The sequence below is a fragment of the Triticum aestivum genome, chromosome 2D (genome assembly GCF_018294505.1).
Source record: "Triticum aestivum cultivar Chinese Spring chromosome 2D, IWGSC CS RefSeq v2.1, whole genome shotgun sequence".
In the NCBI taxonomy this organism is placed as follows: domain Eukaryota; kingdom Viridiplantae; phylum Streptophyta; class Magnoliopsida; order Poales; family Poaceae; genus Triticum; species Triticum aestivum.
In genome coordinates, this window is record NC_057799.1 from 569,768,126 (window position 1) to 569,784,859 (window position 16,734).

The window sequence follows — 16,734 nt, forward strand, 5'->3', positions numbered from 1 at the left end:
GTAGGTTTGATACCTTCTCTGCACCCTCCACACTAGCCTTGAAAAGCAATAGGCTATCATCTGCAAATAGAAGATGGTTAACGGCTGGTGCCGTGGGTGCCACCTTGATACCTGCCAACAATGATGACTGAGAACTGGATTTCAGGAGGCACGAAAGGCCCTCTGCTGCAATCAAGAAAAGGTAAGGGGAGATAGGATCTCCCTGCCTAAGCCCTCTAGATGGGTGGAAATTCTCAAGTTTCTCACCATTGAATAATACTGAAAAAGAGACACTGGATACCATAAACATGACTGTGTCAATCCAAGCCTGAGCAAAACCCAGTTTTACCATGATGGCTCTCAAGTAATCCCACTCCAGTCTGTCATAAGCTTTCATCATATCCAGTTTTAGAGCACAAAACTATTATTTTTTGACTTTTTCCTCTTCATAAAATGCAAACACTCATAAGCACATATAATATTGTCTATAATCAGTCTCCTTGGCACAAAGGCTGACTGTTCTTGAGATATGATATCTGGTAGAATTTTGCTTCAATCTGTTGGCCACTACCTTTGATGCTATTTTGTACAAAACATTACATAAACTTATCGGTCTGAATTGTGAGAGGAGAGTGGGATTGTTCACCTTTGGTATGAGTACCAAGATGGTATTATTAATGCATTCAGGGCTCTCTTCCCCTCTCACAATCCTTAGAACAACATTGGTCACATCATCTCCACACACATCCCAGTGTTTTTGGTAGAACTAAGCAGGAAAACCGTCAGGACCCGGAGCCTTAGTAGGGAACATCTGGAAGAGTGCAATTTTGACCTCTTCACGGGTATACGGAGCACAAAGATGTGCATTCATTACTGCTGTTACTTTACTTGGTACATGTTCAAGTACATCCTCAACACCTTGCACCCCCTCTGATGTGTAAAGATTTTGATAAAAAGCATTCACCATCGACTTCAACTCAGCTGGATTGCTTACCCCCACACCTAGCGCATTTTCAAGGGCCCTTATCATATTCTTGTTTCTTCTCAAACTAGCTTGAAGGTGGAAGAATTTTCTGTTCTTGTCTCCCGAAGAAAGCCATTCAGCCCGCGCACGTTGCCTCCACATGATCTCCTCTCGGTGGTAGAGCTCCACCAGCCTTTCATTGATTTTGAGCTCCACATGTGATGGTGCCGAACGAAGAGGGTCCCCTTTTAGTTCCTCCAATCTCAGTTTTAGGTCCCTGATCTCCTGTCTCACGTTTCCAAAAGATTGCCTGCTCCATCTAGTGATCCCTTTGGAAACAGTGGCCAATTTATCATGCAGCTGTTGTACAGTCACACACGGTCCCGAGGCTGCCCATTCTGTACTCACAGCCCCTCCAAATCCTTCATGTTTTCCCACATCGCCTCGTACCGAAAGGATCTCGTTGGTGTTTCTACTTGTACTCGGCCAAAATCTAAAACGATTGGGCCATGATCTGAGGTAGCCGCTGCATGGTTCTCTAGGCTCGCAAGAGGGAAATGAGCCAGCCACTGAGGATTAACCAACGCTCTGTCCAACCTGCACCGCGTATAGGTACCGCCAGTTACCTTCTTTTCAAACGTCCAAAATCTTCCTTTATGTCCAATGTCCATCAGCATGCAAACATCCGTAGCCTCGCGAAAAGCTTGGATTTGTGCGTTGCTGCGTTGTCCAACCCCCTCATGTTCGTTTGGACGTAAAACCTCGTTGAAGTCACCCATGCATAGCCATGGTAATGAGCTCAAAGTGCTTATGTTTTTTTTAGCTGTCCACGTCTGATGCCGCAAATGAGTTTGGGACTCACCATATACACACGTCAATCTCCATATCTCTTGCCCCGGTTCCTCCACAGATACATCAAGATGATAACAAGAGTAACCCATAACTTCAATCTTTATTTCATTATTCCAGAACAAACCTAAACCACCACTTCTACCTTGACTATCAACTACATAAGCATTATCATACCCCAACGTATTTGCTAAATTTTCTACCCTAGATCCTTCGATCTGTGTTTCAACAATGCATAAGAGGGTAGGGGCAAACTTCTTCGCAAACTCGCGAAGTTCTTGGACCGTCGCGGCGTTGCCCACACCACGATAGTTCCAACATAATGCACTCATTGGGCCCGGCGGCACTCCTCGAAGGAGCCCGCCAAATTCTTCACTACAATGCTTGAGTTTTCCTTTTCCTCGCCTTCTGTCCTCGACCGCTTCGGGTCTCTGATCGGAGGGGGGCTAACCATGCTGGTACCGACAGGCACAATAGCTAGTGCCTTTGGATCTACCTTCTGCTGCTCTGTGAACCTATTACTTCTGCTCAGGTCGTCCCGTTCAGCCCTCTTCATGCTTTGATCGTCCAATGTCATATAATCCATCCCCGGGTATACCTCTTCATCAAACTCATCATCTCTGTCAAGATCCTCCCTGGATGCACCTCTGTTTCCCCTACCTCGGCCTCCTCTTCGGCCTCCACGGCGGCCCCTTTCACCTCCAGGACCTCGTCCTCTCCTCATGGACCATGATGCGCGCAAATCCTTGAATACCAGTGCAGACTTTGGGTGGATACCATCAACGTGCTCCTTGAAAGGAGGCCTAAATGACCACAAACCGCACACCAATCCGGCAACCGTTCGTACTTCACCCTGTAGATCTGTCTCCTTGTATCCCTTATTAATGACACAACATTCTTTAGGGGCCTGTGTACATTGATCTTAACCCATACACGGTAAAATTTTCCTGTGAAATCATGTGAGCCTTTCTCAAAAAACAGAACTTCCCCTACTTTGGCCGCCAAAGAAAATACCAGATGTGCATACAGATTTGGGACATCGTGTATCTGAATCCATATATCCAAAATGTCAAGCTTAACCTGAGATGGTTGAGTCACCCCGTCATAAGGAGTGATGATCATAGCATGACCCCTAAAGTTCCACGGCCCTTCCTGCATCACTCTTTCCCAGTCGCCCAGGCAACTAAACTGAATTGTATACAGATTCGCCTCCAGGGGTTTGAAGTTCACTTCCGGCACAAGATCCCAAACTGCTTGCATGTTTCTAAAGAACCAGCCTTGACTGTAGGGTTTATCGATATGAACCCTAGCCACCGCCATCCACCTAGCCGCATCCTGAGGACTAGATCTCTCATCGACCACGACATCATCCATATCATCCTCACGCAGCCCAAGCTCCGCCATCATCTTCTCCAACTCTGACGCAGATGAGGAGGCATCTGCCGACGCCGTTCCAACTCCCATCTTCGCCGCCATACTTCAAACCCTAGCCCGCAGATGTGGATCGCCGGGCCTTCTTGAAAACCAGTGGTGCCCTACACCGGGCCGACTCCCAGGGGAGGGACGACAGGGACCAGAGGCCCCGGCCGCGCCTAACAGGCAGATCGGCGGGAGGGAACAAGGTAGGAACTCAACGGCGGCTGCGATCGCCTCCGAGAGCAGAAAACCCTAACGAGAGGGAACTTGCAGTGACATATATACTAGTAGATGGGTAAAGAAAACTGGAAGGAAGTCAGGGCCGGGAACCCCTCGGCCAAACGATTCGTTCCGTAGTGGGGACGCACAGCTCAAACGCCTCCAGGACGCCAGGCCTTTTCCCTGCAAAAAAAGGAACAAAAAGCCCGCTAATAATGAATTAAATGAAAAAGCCTAGATCTTGTTTTTTGTGATAAATAAAATCCCAGTTTTTTGCTCATATACGAAAAAAATGCCATCAGCTTAGCAGAATAAAAAAAATGAAAATTCCAAAAAAAAATTCATTCGAGTTTGACCAAACTATTTATAATTTGCTTTTTTAAAATGCCAAGGTTCTAAAACATATTTGATTCCCTAATGAAAGCATGGCGAATCTGCCATGACAAAAATTCAATATTGCCATGGCAAAAAAATATGTTTGGAAAAAATGACATGGCGACTTTTCATGTGTATCCAGCACCAAAAAATGCCATGGAAATTTTGAAAAACACAATGCATATGTGTCCAACCCCAGTTTTGCCATGGTGAACTTCAGAAACACCATGGCAACAAAAATATATTATGTGTGTCCATGAAAGTTGCACAAACAAAAATGGTTGATCAAGTTAGCACAAAAACCTATCCAAATCATGGCAAAATGTTATGGGAGAAAAAAACTTAAGTGGATCACAAATTTTCATGGCAAAAAAATCATCGGTTGATGTTGTGTTGTTACAAACTTTTCCAGAATTGCCATGGCAACAATATTATGTTCAGAAAATGTCGTGGCAAAAATAATAATATAGAATGAATAAAAAATGAACATGACACAAACTATATTTACCCATCTATATTTAAGAAAAATTTGCCAGGACAATAAAAGATAAAGTTGCCATGGCATTTTAGTTAAATTGCCATGAAAATTTAATTAAAATTGTCGTGTGTGAAAAAAACACAAAACATTGAAAATCAAGTATGAAAACAATTGCCATGGCAGATTCATATCCAAAATTGCCATGGCAGATTCATATCAAGAATTGTCGTGTTTTGTATGATGAATTTGTTGTGTGTGAAAAAACACAAAAAGTTGAAAATCAAGTATGAACAAGAAAATTACCACGGCAGATTCATATCAAGAATTGCCATGCTTTGTATGATGAATTTGCCATATGTGTAAAAAAAAGTTGAAAAACAAGTTTTTACAAGAAAATTTTGCCGGCAGATTCGTATCAAAACTTGCCACGGCGAAATTCATGTAAAATAAATTTGCCATGATTTGGAAATCAAATTTGCCATGATCAATAAACTAAATTTGCCATGCTCAATAAATTATTTTTTCATGATCAACAAACTAGATTTGCCATGGTTAAGTATATAAGAAAAAAAACATAAATATTTTCATGGGAGTGTTGGAAAAAATGCCTAAATTTTCCATATTTAGAATTAAAATGTTGTGAATTTGCCGTGTGAATTTAGAAAAATATTTCTAAGTTTGCCATGAGAAAAAAAGCTGGAGATGTGAACAGTACATGAGAAAAAAAATAAAATCGCCATTTGACAAGTTTTAAATATTTTCATGTGAACATTATTTTGCTATGGTATAATTACTAATTTTTCCATGGTATAATTAAATTATTTTCCATGTTTGGAATATTGCCATAGTGCTAAGTTTGTGTGGCCACCTCTAAAATAGTTTATGTGTTAGAACATTTATACAATTTGCGAGGATGATTTGAAAGCAAAGTGCTATGAGTTTGCCATGTGCAAATATAAGAATTTGCCATGTGTAAATATAGTAGTTTGCCATGTTATGAAACATGCACATAAAAAATGGAATTAACCATGGCAACCTATATAAAAATGTAAATAAAAAAGATGGAAAAATTTGCCATGGGGTGCAACCTATTACACCATTGTAACCATGGCAAATTTGTCATGTTCTACTCAAATAGCCATGTCCAACATTTGCCATGGTGCAAACGAAATAAAACTTCTCGTGAAGTGATGAAAGTAAATTTTCCGTGGATGTAAAGTTAATTTTCCATGGCAAGTAAAAAGTAATATTGCCATGAACAATAAAATTAATGTTGCCATGTGTATAGAAAATGTAAATTTCCATGTATATAAAGGTAAAATTGCCATGGAAAATAGAAAACGGTTAATTTGGCATGGCACTTAAAAAGGAAAAATTTGCCATGGCAAAAGAAAGGGTAAGATTGCCATGGCAAAAAGGGGTAAAGTTGCCATGGCTATTTGTAAAATTTGCCATGGCAGAAAAGGGTAAGATTGCCATGGCAAAAAAGGGTAAAATTGCCATGGCTGTGAAGTAAAAATTTCCATACGGAAAAAAGGTAAAATTGCCATGGCAAAAAAGGGTAAACTTGCCATGGCTATAAAATAAAAGTTGCCATGGCTATGAAACTAAATTTACCACACTAGTTTGTTTAGATTTTCCATCGAAAAGTAGGATAAAAAAGGGTTCTGGTTTGTAAGAAAATTTGCCATGAGTGTACTATAACAAATGCCACCCCCGAGAAAAATATGTCGTATGATCATGAGACCATGTTCCAATTGTATGAAAATGCCAGCATTTCAATCTAATGATTCCACCCGAATACTAAAAATGATGTTGCCATGCTACATGGTAAAATGGCCACGATATAGATCTATTTTCGACTTAAAATTGGAATGGACCTAAAAAATATCAAAAACATTTCAACAAATTGCACGTGTTCTGACAGCCTACATGGACTAGGCACTAAAGTTCATGACAATTCCACTACAAAAAAAATGTCATGGCTGCAGAAAAAAATGATGTTGCCATGCTACATGGCAATAATGGCCATGATATAGATGTGTTTTCGCCTTAAAATTGCCATGGATCTAAAAGTATAGAAAATTTTCAACAAATTCCATGTGCTGTGACTCACCCCGGGCATAAAAACCGAAGACCGAAGGCCGAAACCAAAAAGACCGAGACCGAGACCGAAACGAAAAGACCGAACTTGAAAAGACCGAATAAAAAATGGTTTGTGAAAAAAGAAGACCGAACTTATTTTGGTTTGATCGGTCATGCTATGCACATGACCGAATAGCCCGTCCGACTAACAAAAGCCCATCCTATAAGGCCCGTCCAGCTAGCCCAATGGTCGCACAAAAGACACAACTATAGAGTACACGACCTCTGTCTCATCCTCACTTCCCGATTCTTCTCTCCCATTGCTAACCCTAGCCGCCACCCGCTCCCGAGGCAAAAACAACAAATTTGACCTGTGGACAAAATAAAAATCACAAAATGAACTGTTGACGAAATTTTTTCATCCGATTGACCATTTTGTGTAACGCCCGACATCTAGGCGCCACAATATACTGTGCAGCGCCTGACTGATAGACGCTACACGCCTCGCCAACATCATGTCCTATACTGCGTGAAAAATGCTAAGTCAGCGTGCAACACCTGAGAGCTAGGCGCTACACTGTGCAGTGTAACACCTAGCCTTTAGGCGCTGCACTATCTACACTAGTGGCCGCAGTGCATGTCAGGTGGTGGTACGTGGCCCTAGGCGCTGCACTTTTTGCACTAGTGGCCGCAGTGCATATGGTACGCGATCACCCCATGCAAATCCCATCTCCATCATCGCCGTACTCCTAGCCCCTAGCCTCACCACCCTAGCCGGCCCTAGCTAGCCCTGCACATCCATCTTTGGATTTAAATTTGACACATGACGGGCAGTCGGGCAGGGACAACCATTGCACATCTACCCATTTCCGTTATGCTCGCAGCCCTACACCCGACACATACATGGCGCTACCATGCACCCCCTACGCTACGAGCTGCTGCTAGGCGTATGGAGTATAGTAGGGCTATAAGGAATAAACTAATATATTTATGTTTAGTTGGAGCAAAGAGAAGAGGAGAGAGAAGGTAAGAGGGCTCTTCGTGAAGAGCCAGCTCTAGCACGTGCTCCTAGGCACTTTGTGAGAATGAAAGGTGGGCCACATAATAAAAAAGTAGTACACTCTTTTGATCTACTATTATACATGTTGGCTATAAGATGGGGTGTATATGACATGTCACTGGCTTATATCCAGCAGCTGGCTATACTATTAACCGTGCTCTTAAAGATTCGGTCTCGTGCAACGCCTACACACTAGGCGTTACACTCTATAGTGTAGCGCCTAGCTCTTAGGCGTCGCACACTGACTTAGTATTTTTCAGATAATTTAGGGTGCGACGCTGGTCAGACGTGTAACGCCTGTTAGTTAGGCGCTGCACAGTTTAGTGTGACGCCTAGATGTCGGGCGTTACACAAAAGGGTCAACTGGATGAATTTTTTTTGCCAACAGTTTATTTTGTGATTTTGTTTTGTCCATAGGTCAAATTTGTCGTTTTTGGAGCGATGCGCGTCGTGCGCCCGTGAACGAACACCGGCGCCCGAGCGGCGGCCCTGGCCGGTGAAGACCACCACCCGAGCAGCGGCCCTGGTAGGTGAAGAAAGGTGCACCGAGCGGCAGCCTTGACCTGTGAAGACTGGCGCCCGCGCCGCCAACCCCAACCTCCCGTCAGTTGCTCCACCGCCTGCTACGCGACCATCCGCCGTCGGTGCTCCACCTCCCGACGACTAGTTCAACAACTACAGTTCGTCACCACCACACATCCTCTTCCACACTATTCATCGGCTAACCCTACCCACTTTCGGTTCCCCACATCGCAGCTGAAGGTGAGGTACTCCATCGCAGCTGAATGTATTTTGTAGACAATACATGCCATTGCTTTGTGCCAAAAGTCAGCACTTGGAGACGATTGTTTTGTGTCAAATGTTAGCAGCTTCAATACTTTAGTACTTACACAGTAATGCATCTGTGCTTGTTTGCTGAAACGAGATATATACATGTTGTCCATTTCTGTTGTGATTTTATCATGTCAATGTTGTTTGTTTGACAGACCAATGTCCTCTTTTCTTGTAGATGTTTCCTATACCAGAATCTGAAGCCGCAGCTGCAGAAGCAGGAGAATCCGTCTTACGTAGCATTATTAAAGATGAAGATGCCAAACCAACAGTTGTCGAAGGTGTCGTACTATGTTGTGGTGGTCTTTGTTGTTAGCTGCCTGTGTATTCCATGGACTGGTGTTGCTTATTATATATCTTCTTACTTCCTGTCAAAATGTAAATGATTATGCATGCATGAATATTGTTGCTGGACCATGAATCATGAATTTTCTTACTTTGTGTCATATAAATCTTGTTACTTGCTGTTGAATATAAACATGTACTGGTACTTTCTGCTTCCAAATATAAACATGTATTAGTACTAGAAGTAACATGAATATGAGTTGTAGGAAATTAATTTGGTCTATTTGGTCGGGACCGAAGACCGAATATTAAAGACCGAAGATCGAATAGTGAATGACCGAAAACACCGAAATTATTTCGGTCTTCAATTCTGGAAGACCGAATTCTTGGAAGACCGAAAAGACCGAACGCCCGGGGCTAGCTGTGACAGCCTACATGCACTAGTTCATGGCAATTCCACTACAGAAATTGCCATGATCGCAAATAAAAAACACACTGTCAACTACAATTTCATAGAAAAAATCCACTGCACATAATTGCCATGGTTGTAAATAAAAAACACTATCAACTGCATTTTGAGCTGAAATGAAGATCATCCTAGGGGAGAAATTGAGCAGAAAAATCCCAACAATGTCTATGATGATATCTAGTCGACGGCGCTGCCGCACATGTTTCGGCTCATGTCCAGGTCCCTGTTCCCTTGTTTCATCCCCACGGCAGAACTGTTGGTACTCGGCAGGGAGCACAACCAACGAGAGCTCGCCAGCCAACCTAAGCGCCCCTCCCCCCTCGCACAGAGTTGGGACACTTGAAGCTCGCGGCGCAGAACCCCGGTGGTGAGGTGAGTAGCATGGTGATGCATGGAACAACAAATCGAGAAGAAGCAAGGGTGGCGAACCCACTCGCTCGAGCCCCCACCGTGCGGGGGGCTCCGCCATCACCGTCGCCGCGCGTTTTGTGCCACCTCCGTCGTCGCCCATGATACGTCTCCCACGTATCTATAATTTTTTATTGTTCCATGCAATTATATTATCTGTTTTGGATGTTTTATATGCATCAATATGCTATTTTATATGATTTTGGGACTAACCTATTAACCTAGAGCCCAGTGCCAGTTCCTGTTTTTTTTCTTTGTTTTAGAGTTTCGCAGAAAAGGAATACCAAGTGGAGTCCAAACGGAATGAAGCTTTTGCGATGAATTTTCTTGGACCAGAAGACATCCAGAGTGCTTGGAGTGCATGTCAGGAAAGCCACGAGGCGGCCACAAGGTCGGGAGGCGCGCCCAGGGGGTAGGGCGTGCCCCCACCCTTATGGCCCCCTCGTGCCTCCACCGACCTATTTCTTTCGCCTATATATTCTCAAATATCCCAAAACCTTCGAGGAGAGCCACGAAACCACTTTTCCACTGCCGCAACCTTCTGTACTCGTGAGATCCCATCTAGGGGCCTTTTCTGGCATCCTGCCAGAGGGGGATTCGATCACGGAGGGCTTCTACATCAACACCATTGCCTCTCTGATGAAGCATGAGTAGTTTACCATAGACCTACGGGTCCATAGCTAGTAGCTAGATGGCTTCTTCTCTCTCTTTGATTCTCAATACAAAGTTCTCCTCGATGTTCTTGGAGATCTATTCGATGTAATACCTTTTGCGGTATGTTTGTCGAGATCCGATGAATTGTGGATTTATGATTAGCTTATCTATGAATATTATTTGAATCTCCTCTGAATTCTTATATGCATGATTTGATATCTTTGCAAGTCTCTTTGAACTATCGATTTGGTTTGGCCAACTAGATTGATTTTTCTTGCAATGGGAGAAGTTCTTAGCTTTGGGTTCAATCTTGCGGTGTCCTTTCCCAGTGATAGTAAGGGCAGCAAGGAACGTATTGTATTGTTGCCATCGAGGATAACAAGATGGGGTTTTCATCATATTGCTTGAGTTAATTCCTCTACATCATGTCATCTTTATTAATGCCTTACTCTGTTCTTTATGAATTTAATACTTTAGATGCATGCTGGATAGCGGTCAATGTGTGGAGTAATAGTAGTAGATGCAGAATCATTTCGGTCTACTTGACACAGACGTGATGCCTATATTCATGATCATTGCCTTAGATATAGTCATAACTTTGCGCTTTTCTATCAATTGCTCGGCAGTAATTTGTTCACCCACGGTAATATTGTCTATCTTGAGAGAAGCCTCTAGTGAAACCTATGGCCCCCGGGTCTATTTTCCGTCATATAAGTTTCCGATATAGAATTTTAGTTTCCTATTTACTTTCTTTGCAATCTTTTACTTTCCATTCCATAAACCAAAAATATTACTTTACCGTTTATCCATCTATATCAGATCTCTCTTTGCAAATAACCGTGAAGGGATTGACAACCCCTTTATCGCGTTGGGTGCAAGTTGGTGTTTGTTTGTGCAGGTATTCAGTGGCTTGTTGCGTTGTCTCCTACTGGATTGATACCTTGGTTCTCAAAAGCTGAGGGAAATACTTACTCTACTTTGCTGCATCACCCTTTCCTCTTCAAGGGAAAAACAAATGCAAGCTCAAGAGGTAGCAGCCCACCTCGAGGAGCCCATAGCCTGGTTGGGGGAGGATGCGTCCTATTGGGTGGTTGCTGGCAGCGTCGCCATGGGCGGTGCCAGGAATGCGCTCGAGCCCGTCATCGCCCACCATGAGGGCGCGCGTCACGGAGTTGGAGGGGGCACGTCGCTGTTGGGGAACGTAGCATGCAATTTCAAAATTTTCCTACGCTCACGCAAGATCTATCTAGGGATGCATAGCAACGAGAGGGGGAGAGTGTGTCTATGTACCCTCTAGACCGAAAGCGGAAGCATTTGACAACGCGGTTGATGTAGTCGAACTTCTTCTCGTTCCGACCGATCAAGCACCGAACGTACGACACCTTCGAGTTTTGCACACGTTCAGCTCGATGACGTCCCTCGAACTCTTGATCCAGCAAAGTGTCGAGGGAGAGTTTCGTCAGCACGACGGTGTGGTGACGGTGATGGTGAAATGATCAACGCAGGGCTTTGCCTAAGCACTATGACAATATGACTGGAGGCGTAAACTGTGGAGGGGGAGCCGCACACGGCTAAGAATCAATGTTGTATGTTCTAGCGATGCCCCCCGCCCACATATATATTGGAAGAGGGGGAGGGGAGCAGCAAGGGGCGCCCCAAATAGGAGGGATCCTGCTTGGGCGCCTCCTCCAAGTCGGCCTCCCCCCTTCCATATGCATCGGAGGGGGAAGGAAAGAGAGGGGGGAAGGGAAGGAAAGGGGAGGCCGAATCCTCCCCTTTCCTTCTCCCTTCCCTCCTTTCCTTCCCCTCCCATTTCGGCCTATAGGGGGGCGCACCAGCCCCTTAGGGGCTGGTCTGTCCCTCTCTTGGCCCATTAGGGCCATATAGTTTGCCGGGGGTTGCCCGGAACCCCTTCCGGTGACCCGATACGTAACCGGTACCCCCGGAACACTTCCGGTGTCTGAATACTATCGTCCTATATATGAATCTTTACCTCTCGACCATTTCGAGACTCCTCGTCATGTCCGTCATCTCATCTGGGATTCTGAACAACATTCGGTCACCAAATCACATAACTCATATAATTCAAAATCATCATCGAACGTTAAGCGTGCGGACCCTATGGGTTCGAGAACTATGTAGACATGACCGAGACACCTCTACGGTCAATAACCAACAGCGGAACCTGGATGCTCATATTGGTTCCCACATATTCTATGAAGATCTTTATCGGTCGTACCGTAATGACAACATACGTTATTCCCTTTGTCATCGGATGTTACTTGCCCGAGATTCGATCGTCGGTATCTTCATACCTAGTTCAATCTCGTTACCGGCAAGTCTCTTTACTCGTTCCGTAATGCATCATCCCGTAACTAACTCATTAGTCACATTGCTTGCAAGGCTTATTATGATGTGCATTACCGAGAGGGTCCAGAGATACCTCCGATACTCGGAGTGACAAATCCTAATCTCGATCTATGCCAACCCAACAAACACCTTCGGAGATACCTGTAGAGCATCATTATAATCACCCAGTTACGTTGTGACGTTTGATAGCACACAAGGTATTCCTCCGGTATCCGGGAGTTGCATAATCTCATAGTCAAAGGAATATGTATATGACATGAACAAAGCAATAGCAATCACTACAAGAAATATGTCAACTTGCGACCATCACTATTGGTCACTGAAAGGTCATTGTTTTTCATTTGCGACCTTTTTTTGATCCAAAACAGATGGTCAAAAGCTGACAGTCGTAAATGGAAATTAACGACCTTCTCTGTGAGAAGGTCGTGGAAGGCAATGACCAAAACAAAAGGTCATTGGTTCAACGACCTTCCATTTTGGTTGCTGCCTGTCTGCCCAGGCCACGTCGGATCCGACGTGGCAAGCTGATGTGACAAAATTGCGACCAAATGAAAAGGTCGTTGATAAGAATCAACTCGGTCCAGTTTGGTGTTTTACATGGGCCGAGCCCAAAAATTCAGCCTTTCTATATTTTTTCCTGTCAATTTTTGGTCGACATCATGGGCCAAGCCCAACAATTCAGCCTTTTTAGTTCATGGGTCGTGGCCTTTTTGTACCAACAGTTTTAGTTTCCTTTTTTTATAAAATGGGCCCACTAGTCAAACAGGTCCCACTTGTCAGGTTTTGATAAGTGGGTCCCATCTATTAGGTTCAGATTCTTCATATTTCAATTTGCCAGTAAGAAAATAACAAGTAGTTAAATTGGCAAGCAGAAAACACCCATGATACTTCAATTAACAATAGCCAGATACAGTACAAGCTCTACAAATGACACACACTACAAGCTATAACATATACAGTACTTTACAAGTTCTACAAGTTATACGTAATACAAGCTTAGTTGATACAAGCTCTACAAGTATGGGAATCACAGTTACAAGCTCTACAAGTGTTTTCTTCTTCTACATGTAGCTCCTTCAATAGAGATCAAATGTCGGACTCACTGGAGGGCCATAGTCAGGACTGGGCCTTCGACGGATGCCCTGTTACATGAATCAACTGATAGGAATTAGAAAAACTGGAGCCAATATATTATGAACATTCCATTCAAAAAAGGAGTAAAGGACATTATTTGTTTCATCATGTTACAAAGGAGCAGCACAAACCACAACTTTACTCGACACACACACACACACACACATACACACATGAATACTAAGCTCAGTTCCAGCAACTATATCATGGTCTAACAGAGCATGTAATGAATGACAATTCAATTTCACAGCCGGCCTCAGCATCATCAAACCACCATGCTTATGATCATAATCTAAGCATACCATCAAACAAAACCTACACAAATAAAGATCACGGCACATCAAGCCACAGGCGCACCAGCGCTGGCATGAGATTCAACGCAACAACGATGGGGCTACCACAACAACATCGAAAACCTAAGCATACTAGAGAAAATACATAGTTGGTGCTGGAGGGACTGGTGAATTACCTCAATGGCATACTTGATGGGTAATGATGGCCCTTCTCAAGGAAGTAGTTGTTGTCCACAGTTAAGAGGTTTCATACATTTGTCTACAACAATCAGCAAACCAGAAATCAGAACGAATACTTCAGTCTCATAAGAAGTTTAAAAAAGACTATAGCAAGACCTAATTAATGCTGCAAATTATATTATGGATGCATACAATACTTCTGACTGACAATCAAAGGTCAAACAAACTTTGACACCTACAGTAACATCCCAGCATATCTCAAGTTGATGAATTATTCTAGCAATAACCAAATTAGAATCATCCATTGTTGTACAATTAACCTTACTACAAGATAGTAGAAGAATCACTCTTGGTGAATCAAATCATAACAAATCGAGCAATAGATACAAGAGCACATCAGGCCTAGCCATATTCATTTCAGTAATTTAGAAAGAGCTTCGATGGGGCACATAACCTTGAGGCCTGTTATGGGGTTATGTATGATGAAGGTTGCCCTTTGGGACGGCAGCGGCAGCTCCGCCAGATTCAGGAGCAGTGTTATCAGCGCAGTTGATAGTGCCTGCCACAGACAGACCCAGAGACATCTTGAACTTGTTTCCAGCAAAACCACCGCGACCTGCAGTTCAAGCACAAGTACATACAAGCTAGTTAGATAAAAGGATCACATATCTACAGTATACTAAACCAATAATCCAGAGATGCATGGCAGCCACACACCAGCACTATGATTCATGAAAGTCCCTTCATAGCTAAGTAAGGATTATATCGATTTACTGAGCCAAGATACATACAAGCATCTGAGAACTTGACCCAAGAGATGCAACTACCCGGATGCTTCATTCAAGATTTAACACAGTAACTCTACAGGCAGAAAGTAAATTGAAGGCGATCACCATGCACAACACCTCTTTGCACAGAAAAGAATCTTTAATAGACTAAAACTCAAAACAAACACCAATTTACACAACACCTCTTTGTTACACAACACCTCTTTGTCAATTTATGAGAAGTAGAACCACTGTGCCACATGGTTGTTCTTTAAATAAAAAAAATGAGCTGCAAAGCAGGCTAACAGAAAAGCTATGATCATCTTTTGGGCAGACCATCCAGGATGATGTACAAATCAGAATGAAAGCATGATTATATATTTCAGGGAGACAGTGGGTAACCAAACATTTCAACCGATCAAGAAAGACCTTGCAGAAATGGCCTCGTCCATGCCTTTTCTTGGCCCCAAACTGAGGCCTTCCATCATCCGCTCGAATTCGCCGTTGCTGCTGTTCAACATACGAAAGATGCCTGCCAGGAGGACGAAATCAAATGAATAAGAACCCCACATAAACAAAGAGGCTGAACAATGATTCTACAAAGTATTACCTCTGGTCATAAATAAGTGAACTAAAACCACATCACTTATTTATGAACAAAGGGAGTGATATTCAGCTTTTGCAGTCAAAGGAGACCCGTAAACTCATTGCGCACAGTTGCAAAAGCACATTATGCAACAACAATACAACATCAGTGTGTGTGTGTGCCACGGTTACCTACGGATCCTACTAAGCAAAGCCGGCAGTCAGGTTGTTGGTCTGGTACTTGTCGAACTAACAATCTATGGATTTTGTAGTCCAAATGAGATCAGTATAAACTAATTGCACACAGTTGCAATACCGCCATCGAACCAACGGACGAACGAGCAGACCCAGTCAGACCAAGAAGGAAAACAAGCAGATCAGATGGGAGGGGGGTGATTACCATCCTGGCGCGCTCGCCCTTCTCCTGGATGGCGTCATCCTTGAGCACCCTCTCCATCGGTCCAACCACAGAGACAGAGAGAAAAAACGTCAGGAACACGCCGCGCTGATCCAGCCACGGAGAAGAGAACTGACTGGGGGCGGTCAGGCGGGGTACCTCGGGGACGGACGACGGGGCAGACGGAGGGGAGAGGGAGAGGGCGGCTGGATCTCGTCGGCAGTGCAGCAGCACATCGTCGGCCTTGTTCACATCGAGGTCGATGTAGTAGCTGGATGGGAGGCGCTCGTAGTGGTCCTCGAGCGCGCGATCGAAGAAGGGGCCAGAGAGTGCCTCCTGGTTGCCGGTGGCCCGCAGGCGGTCGAAGATCCCCCTCCTCACATCGACGGCGGCCACGGGCGGCCCGCGGCTCTCGGCGTCGCTGTCGGCCATCCGCCCGAGGCGGAGGCGAGGAACCAGCGGAGGTGGCGGTGGAGGTGCGGCGCCGAGGGCGGCGCGAGCGCGGAGGCCCTGGGGCGGAAGGCGGCAAGTGAGGCATCAGGGACGGAGGAAGAGGGGCGGAGGAGCGGGTGGTGGCGCGCGGGCGCGGGCGGCGGGATTGGCTGAATCGAGGGCAGGAGGTAGGTGGCGACTACGAGGAGTGGATCTGAATCGAGGGAGAGAGGGGAGAGGAGTGGAGTTAGGGTTTGGGTTGGCCTACTAAGAGGTGAGTGAGAGACGTTGGATCCGCCTAGTGTGGACGGTTCAGATCAGATAGAGTGGGGTGATCCGTGAGAAGTGTTCTGATTGATCTGAGAATCTATGATTTAAAATAATTTTCAAGTACTAAAGATAGAGCTATTTTGTGAAGCAGCTAGCAAAAATATTTTGCAAAAGGGCGTCACACAAATTTTCATTCAAGTTAGACCACATTTTCTGGATGAGCACCAATTTGTA

At 44.4% G+C, this 16,734-nt stretch overlaps 1 pseudogene; it reads right to left on the reverse strand.

Moving 5' to 3' along the window:
* Window positions 1-14,522: 14,522 nt before the first annotated feature.
* On the reverse strand, window positions 14,523-16,230 carry LOC123050038 (uncharacterized; annotated as a pseudogene).
* Between the last annotated feature and the right edge of the window lie 504 nt (window positions 16,231-16,734).